We start from the raw sequence: 9,227 nt of genomic DNA, 5'->3' as shown, positions 1-9,227 counted from the left end.
ACACCCATTCCTAATAAAAACACTAGCGAGTTTAGGAATAGGTGGAACTTTCCTTGAAATAATAAGCAGTATCTATCTAAAACCATCAGCAAGCATCATATGTAATGGAGATAAGTTAGAGGCCTTCCCAATAAGATCAGGGGTGAAACAGGGATGTCCATTATCACCTCTATTATTTCATATTGTATTAGAAATGTTAGCCTTAGCGATCAGAGAAGAAAAAGGAATTAAGGGAATTAGAATGGGCAAGGAGGAAACAAAACTATCACTCTTTACAGACGATATGATGGTATACTTAGAAAATCCAAGAGAATCAACTTAAAAATTACTTGAATCAATTAATAACTTGAGCAAAGTAACAGGATACAAAATAAATCCACATAAATTATCAACATTTCTATACATGACCATGAAGTCCAGCAGCAAGAGATAGAAAAATTAAATTTAAAGTAATGTTTGACAATATAAAATACTTGGGAATCTACTTGCCAAGACTGATCCAGTAACTCTATGAACACAATTACAAAACATTTTTCACACAAATCAAATCATATCCAAATAATTGGAAAAATATCAATTGCTCATTGATAGGCCAAGCTAATATAATAAAAATTACAATTCTACCTAAATCAATTTACTTATTCGGTGCCATACCAATCAGACTACCAAAAAAATATTTTATAGAGCTAGAAAAATAATAACAAAATTCATCTGCAAAAAGAAAAGGTCAAAAATATCCAGAGAACTAATGAAAAAAATGCACAGGAACATGGGCTAGTTGTATCAAATCTGAAGTTCTATTACAAAGCAGCAGTCATCAAAACTATCTGGTACTGGCTAAGAAATAGAGTGGAAAACCAGTGGAATCGCAAGGCACAGGAGACACAGTAGTAAATGACATTAGTAATGTACTGTTTGATAAACCCAAAAGACTCCAACTTCTGGGACAGGAAGGAATTCAGTATTTGACAAAGACTGCTGGGAAAACTGGAAGAGAGTATGGCAGAAACAAGGCAAAGACCAACATCTTATACCTTATACTAAAACAAAGTCAAAATGGGTACATGATTTAGACATAAAAGGTGATACCATAGGTAAATTAGGAGAGGAAAGAATAGTTTACTTCTCAGATCTTTGGAAAGGAGAACAGTTTATGACCAAACAAGAGATAGAGAATAATATGGAATGCAAAATGGATGATTTTGATTACATTAAATTAAAAAGTTTTTGTACAAATAGAAGCAATGCATCCAAAATCAGAAGGGAAGCAGAAAGTTGAGAAATGATTTTTATAGCCAGTACTTCTGATAAAGGACTCATTTCTAAAATATATTGATAACTAAATCAAATTTATAAGAATCCAAGTCATTCCCCAATTGAGAAATGGTCAAAGGATATGAACAGGCAGTTTTCTAATGAAGAAATCAAAGTTATATACTGCTATATGAAAAAATGCTCTAAATCACTATTGATTAGAGAAATTCAAATTAAAACTACTCTGAGGTACCACCTGACACATATCAGATTGGCTAATATGACCAAAAAGGAAAATAATAAATGTTGGATAAGCTGTGGGAAAATTGGAACACTAATGCATTGTTGGTGGAGCTGTGAACAGAGCCAACCATTCTGGAGAGCAATTTGGAATTATGCCCAAAGGGATATAAAGCTGTGAATATTAGGTCTTTTCCCTAAAGAGATCATAAAAAATGGAAAAGGACCCACATGTGCAAAAATATTTATAGCTGTTCTTTTTGTGGTTGCAAGGAATTGGAAATTGAGGGGCTGTCCATCAGTTGGGGAATGGCTGAACAACTTGTGGTATATGAATGCAATAAGAAATGATCAACAGGCAGATTTCAGAGAAACCTGGAAGGACTTGCATGAACTGATGATGAGTGAGATGAACAGAACCAGGAGAACACTGTATACATTATCATCAACTTTATGTGTTGATCAATTGTGATAGACTTGATTCTTCTCAGCAATACATTGGTACAGGATAGTTTCAAAGGACTCATGATGGAGAAGGCTCTCCAAATCCAGAAAAAAAAAGAACTATGGATTATGGGTGTAGATTGAATCATACTATTTCTTTTGTTTTTGGTGCTATTGTTTTTCTTTTTTGAGGTTTTTCCTTTTTGCTCTGATTCTTCTCTCATAACATGACTACTGCAGAAAGATGTATAATATGATTGTACATATATAACCTATATCAGATTACTTGCTGTCTTGGGGAGGGGGGAAGGACAGAGAAAAATTTGAAACTAGAAATCTTATAAAAACCAATGTTAAAAACTCTCTTCATGTAACTGGAAAATAATAAAATACTTTTATTTTACATATATATTATATATACACATACATATATATGTATGTATGTATGTATATATATAATTTTTATTTTGTGGTAAAAAATATTTGTGGTAAAGATTAATATTGAAAGTTTTAACTGAATCATTTGGGAGGGGCCACACCCAGCTGCTACTGTGCAGCTTTGGAAGGACCTCCCCTTTCGGGGGAGGAAAAATGCTAGACCTCCCCTTTTGGGGGAGAAAAACTCCATCAAAAGGGAGGCAACTTCTGGTGTGTGGGGTGTTCAAGAGTTTGGGCTCTTTCGACCTGGAAGATAGTCTGGTGGTGCTTGGTTCAAAGGTGGTGGGGTGTTTTGTGCTTGGTCTTGGGTGTGCTGGTTCTCAGCCTGGCGGGCAGTTCGGGATTGGTGAGTTTTATGAAGGAAAACCCTAAATTCCTTTGAAGTAGCTTAATTGGGAAGTCTCTGGGATCGAATAGGCTAAGCTTAGAGTTAAGAGTGTCCATCTGTATTTCTACTTCCTTATTTCCCTAATTGGTTTCATCTTTGTGGTGTAATTAATTCCTAAGCAATAAAACCTGATCCTTCATGAACTAAAGCTCAGAGGCTCCTTTTCTTATTGGCCTGGGAGGAATATATAAAAGGGAAAGTTCAAATGGGAGATTAATGCTCTGTATATCAAATTTTGGCCCTTACACTTTACAAAAACCCTGGGAGAGAGGTTACTTTTATCTCTATTTTTACAGATGAGCACACTGAGGTCTACAGAGATTAAGTGATTTGCCCAAGGGTCACACAGCTTCTAAGTGTGTCAGGCCAGATTTGAGCTCATATCTTCTTGACTTTAGCTTTAGCACTCGATCTTCTGAGACATCTAGTAACAGAGTTTACCTTTATTTTTCTCTTCCAAAGTAGACCAGGTCAAACCAATCCAATAAGTATTTGTTAAATGCTATTGTATATTGGGTGCCCTTAGGAATTCTTCTTTAGTGAATTCTAATTCAGTGAAAATCTCTGATTTGTTGATTTTGCTGGTTTTGTGTCTATGGGCATTTATCTTTTTCTTTGAAAGGCATTGTACCCATTATTGCAACTAAGTCCTCACAGATGATATTCAACATTCTTTTTTGATTCTTTAAGGAAACATGAATACTATAATGCAAATTTTGTATTAAATAACACAAGTAATTTCTACTCATTGTTACTTTATTTTATGGTTGATTGAAGTCTGAGGATATTGAAAAGATTTTGTTTGGTTTTTAATCCAAATTATTTTCATTCCTAACAGTATTGGTGGAACTAACCCATTCTTCAAATCGACCTGCTAATTCTTCAGTTCAACACTCACATTACAACTCTATTTTGCTTTTATACACATGAGGTAAATGATTAAAAATTTACTATCTAAATAGTTTCATGTAATGTAATGTAAATATATAAATGTATAAATTGGAAATTTAAAATATGGGACAATAAAATATAATAAATAATTTATGTATTTATTATAAAATTAAAAACAATAGAGGTAAAAAAAATTAAAATCTAGTTCCTTCTCTCCTCACCTTCCCATAAAAAAAAAGTTCTTTCAGTTTAAATTTCTAAATTTCCATAGCTTTGCAGAACTTAAACCTTTAATAAGGCGTTCTGTCATCGTTTCCTGGTTTATATTCTGCAGTCCTCCTTAATACAATTTGAGGTCAATCAATTTTGATACCTTACAGCAAAGATTGATAGCCCTTAATCTTTGTTAAGCTTTTGTCTATTGAAGACCATCAAGATTTAAATTTTTGCCTTACAGCTTGCTAGATAAACGGTTTATAAGCCCCTTTCTTTTGGAACTTTTCTAATTAATCTGAATGTCATATGGGAAGTGGGGATGGTGTTAGAGGTAGGGGCAGAGAAAAAAACCTAGAAGCAGACTCTTACAAATATGTTATTTATCAATGTCAACTAACAGATAATACCATCTGTGCTAATCCCTAACCTTTTTCTCTCTAGTCCTTTAAGTTGTCTCTGCCTTTGATTTCTAAGACAGGTGACCCAGGCCTAACCCTGTCAGCTTTAGTTCAGAGGGACTCTGACAAAAGATATGCCTCTGATCTGACAAATTGATTGGCTTCAAGGAATAGGTTAACTGGAAAAAGGATCTCCCTAACAAGTGATAAAGCCTTTCTCTTTGGAGCTCACAGCTATGGTTATGTGGGAAGAATTAATAAACTGACCTAAGGAAGGAGAAAACATTATGTACAAGGGAAAAACTGCATAAAAAACAAGCAATTAAAGGACAAGAGTTTTTTGTTTTTGTTTTGTTTAATTATAATTCTGAAAGTAACAACTGTATTTTATTTGAAAGCTATTAAGTGTAGGTTAATTGAAAATTGTTTTCTTAATTAGGAAACAAATATTAAAATTCCATTAGGGGTTCTAGACCAACACTATTGGGTAAAATGATTAGATATGGTAAGCATGAAAGACAACCTATGGAAAGGCTATTAATCAGATTAAGGAGTAGATTGCCAACATTGCCTTTATCCAAGCAGACTGATGATGAGCTAAAGCCAATGGCTCTCTGGTTTCATAATGTAAGTTTGCTTAACAATAAATGCTATCAGTGATAATCAATAAGACTCCTGGAATGTTTATTTCCAATTCAACATTGATACTGGAATAACCCAGGTACATGAATAATTTAGCAGAGCCTTAGATTCAATTTTGTTTGTGTGATGAAAAAAAAGGAGTCAATCTTGCTAAGTACAAATCATTGTAAATCCTTGTAAAGTTTCCTTAGTCTGATTTAAACTGCGATTTTTAACTTGAGATTCTGAGATTTTTTTTTTGGGGGGGGAGGCAGGCAATGAGGGTTAAGTGACTTGCCCAGGGTCACACAGCTAGTACGTGTTAAATGTTTGAGGTCAGAGTTGAATTCAGGTCCTCCTGAATCCAGGGCTGGTGCTTTATCCACAACCTGGCTGCCACCCCTCAGAATTTTTTTTTTCAAATGGTTTGATAACTTTATTTCAGTATACTTGTATACTTGGTTTCCTTTGTAACCCTATGGATTTTATTTTATGCATTGAGAAGGAGTCCACTGGCTTCACCACAGTGCTCAAGGGGACCATGACAGTAACACACATGGTTATGAATTCATAATTTTACAGGATATTTTGCATCTGAACTCAAGGCCTCTCCTGGTATTCTCACAAACATTTTATATTTTATGGAACTCTCTCTTTATTTTCTTCCAAATAAAATCTTTTATCTTCTTATTCTTTCTGTCTCTCACTTTTTCTCAACCCCTGCTCAGTGATTTTTGTTTATTTACCAAACTTACACCCCTTATATTTTACTCTGTAAGAAAATTTCAAGATTATTTCTATCTGCTTCCCATGTTTGATTGTCTTTTGTAATAATCATCTCATCTTTCCAGTCTCACCCAATCTCCTTTGGCTGGTATAACTGACTGAAATAAATGTAGTCAATAGGAAGTTGTCAGTAATCATTTATTAAGCATCTACTATGTGCTGGGCTCTGTGTTAAGCAACAGAGACTCAAATGAATAAAATATGTCTTGTTTTCATGGAGCCTATAATCTTATGGGGGAAGACAATACCCCTATACACACACACACACACACACACACACACACACACACACACACACACACAGCCTAAGAAGGGGGTACAGGGGCAGCTAGGTGGTGCAGTGGATAAAGCACCAGCCCTGGATTCAGGAGGACCTGAGTTCAAATCCAGCCTCAGACACTTGACACTTACTAGCTGTGTGACCCTGAGCAAGTCAGTTAACCCTCATTGCCCTGCAAAAAAAAAGAAAAAAAAAAAGAAGGGGGAACACGTGATAGCGAGTTGAAAGGTAATCACCTCAGAAGCATGATGGAGAAGCCAGCAAAGTCCAAAATGAGTTAGTCACAGTGAGAAATTAATTATCTAAGATTTCAGTTCTATTACCCTTCTTGAACGGAAGAGTTTATAGTCCCATCCTCTAGAGGTACAAAAAGGAATTGATGAGATGTAAGTAACAAGGCAGTTTGGATCTTGAAAGATGATGAGATTTCCCATTGATGAATCAACTGAGGGCATGAAAGAGAAGTCAAAGTGCTACTATTATGGAAAGGGATCTGGCCTGGAATAGGAGGGCCTGGAATAAGGCAAATCAGTGATTCCAAACTATTACCACCCTCCCCCTGCTTTTTTTTTTTTTGCATTAGGTACTCTTCTCCTGGAAATTTTAAGGCAATTAATACAGGACCAGAGGAATATTATGGAAGGAAGGAAGGAAGGAAGGAAGGAAGGAAGGAAGAAAGGAAGGAAGGAAGGAAGGAAGGAAGGAAGGAAGGAAGGAAGGAAGGAAGGAAGGAAGGAAGGAAGGAAGACAGAAAGAAAGAAAGAAAAAGAAAGAAAGAAAGAAAGAAAGAAAGAAAGAAAGAAAGAGAGAAAGAAAAAGAAAGAAAAAGAAAGAGAAGGAAGGAAGAAAAGAAGGAAAGAAGGAAAAAAAAGAAAAAAGTCTTTATAGGGTTTTCAGATTGCCCTCGTTAGAAATATTATATGTGTTTTGAGCTACGGTCTTCAAGTCTTCAGTCCTTGTCTTGTACAAATGTCATTTTATTAGGAAGGAAATCACAAATTTGACTTTCAAATACAAGTCCCTGGAGAATCAGAAAAAGGTAAACAGGAAAAAGAAATCATGAGGGACATTAAAAGGTTAAACTGTTTACATCCATACATGAGAAAATAATACTTCTAACTTATAAGAACTTTTTCATCAAGGCATATACAGAGCACACAGGTCTGAATGGAATATGAAGGGATGGCATTTGTAAAGCATTTGTTTTTTGTGTATCCTTGTTCTTTGTGGAGCAAACAGGGTGGGTTATCAGAGTGGGCTCAAGGAGGGAACAACACACACACCCAATTGGGAGGAGTAATCTATTAACCCTACAGGAAAGTAGGAGGGGAAGAGGATAAGGAGGCATTGGTGAATGAAGGGAGGGTAGAGCAGGGGAGGGGGCAGTCAGTAGCAAAACACTTTTGAGGAGGATTAGGGCAAAATAAGATAGACAATAGAGTAAATATCATTGGAAGGGAATGGGATGGTGGGAAATAGTATTGATGATTGACTACAATGTCAAAGTATGGTACCTACTCTGCTGGGCTATTGTGAAGAAAATTCTCTGTCAAGTTCAAGGTACTATATAAAAATTATGATGAACAAGATGCTATCAGAAAAACCTGGAAAAGGGGCAGCTAGGTGGTGCAGTGGATAAAGCACTGGCCCTGAATTCAGGAGGGCCTGAGTTCAAATCTGGCCTCAGACACTTGACACTTACTAGCTGTGTGACCATGGGCAAGTCACTTAACCCCAATTGCCCACAAAAAACAAACGAATGGAAAAAAAAAAACCTGGAAAGATGCACATGAACTGAAGCAGAGAGAAATGTACTGTATAAAAAATAACAGCATTAGTGTAACATAATTCTGTATACCTAGCATATCTTCTTTTATCTCTCCAGTATCATCACATGCAGATTTTCTATCCTCAATGCTCTAGCCAAATTCCTTATCCTCTATGATGTTTTACCTAAGCCTCTCCCCTTCCTCAACTGAAAAATGATTGCTCCTTCACATGATTTTGTAATCCTCTTATATTTTGTCATACACTCTTATGGTCTCATGTCCAGATTTCTTTATAAGGCTGTTCTCAGTTTTCTTATCTCCTATACATCGATCTAGGAATCCTGGAAAAATGTTTTTCCTGACACCACCTGTCATACTGATTTGCTCTATTTTTGCTACCATACTGTTCACAGTATTTCTAAGGATATTTTATTGAAAATATGAAGGATGGGGGCAGTTAGGTGGTACAGTGGATAAAGCATTGGCCCTGAATTCAGGAGTACCTGAGTTCAAATCCAGCCTCAGACACTTGACACTTACTAGCTGGGTGACCCTGGGCAAGTCACTTAACCCTCATTGCCTCACCAAAAAAAAGAAAAGAAAAGTAAAAGAAAAATATGAGGGAAAAGGGGGGGAGGACCTTCTTAAATGTAACAATTTTCCAATAGTTATGAGAATATCAGGATAAAACTGCAAATTCCCAAAACCATATTCCCAAGTCTTTTCTTTTTTCTTTCTGCTACTTTCCTACCATTTATTCTCTTACCCCACCCTACTTTATGTCATCTAATGTCACCTCCACCTAGCTTTCAAATCTTAATCTTGTTCTATTTAGCTCTATTTTATGAATATTTATTTTCTTTTTAGTTTCTCAAGCAATTCAGGGGGAAGGATTTAGCATTCTATATTTTTTGGTGTAATTTCTTCTGTCCAAGAAGTAAGGGGAAAAATCATAAAGTACTCTTTTCTTTCAGGAAGTAATGTTCTCTCTTCAATATATCACAGTTCTTCAATAAACAGGAACATCAGAGTCCTGGAATTCTCAAGAAATGAATGTGCTGAGGGCATTATTAATCTCCTAAAATGGATGAATAAGGGGGAACTTTAGAGTTGTGCTATGGAAGGTGCAATCAATTCAGAGTCAAATAATCTAGATTCAAATCCCACTACTGCTGCTTAAAACCAGTGTAACTTTGGGTGAATCACTTTTCTCTTGGATTCACTTTCTTCAGGTGTAAAAGTAGATGGTTAGATTAGAAGTTTTTAAGATCTGTTCTCTCTTCTGAGGATCATTTATCTCCAACATCACCAATATACTGCACTTTATATACACTTTATATGCACTGTATATACCTGCACTTTAGTATTAATGTATAGTTTAATCTGCATAGAAACTTTCTCCACTCATGTAAAGTAATATACCTCTGGATCTTTGGAGGTTATTGAGATTTTGTGAATGATTATTAAAAAAAAGAATCATGTGAACAAGGTTCTGGCTAAAA

The sequence above is a fragment of the Dromiciops gliroides genome, chromosome 3 (genome assembly GCF_019393635.1).
Source record: "Dromiciops gliroides isolate mDroGli1 chromosome 3, mDroGli1.pri, whole genome shotgun sequence".
Classification (NCBI taxonomy): domain Eukaryota; kingdom Metazoa; phylum Chordata; class Mammalia; order Microbiotheria; family Microbiotheriidae; genus Dromiciops; species Dromiciops gliroides.
This window is presented reverse-complemented; position numbering follows the sequence as displayed.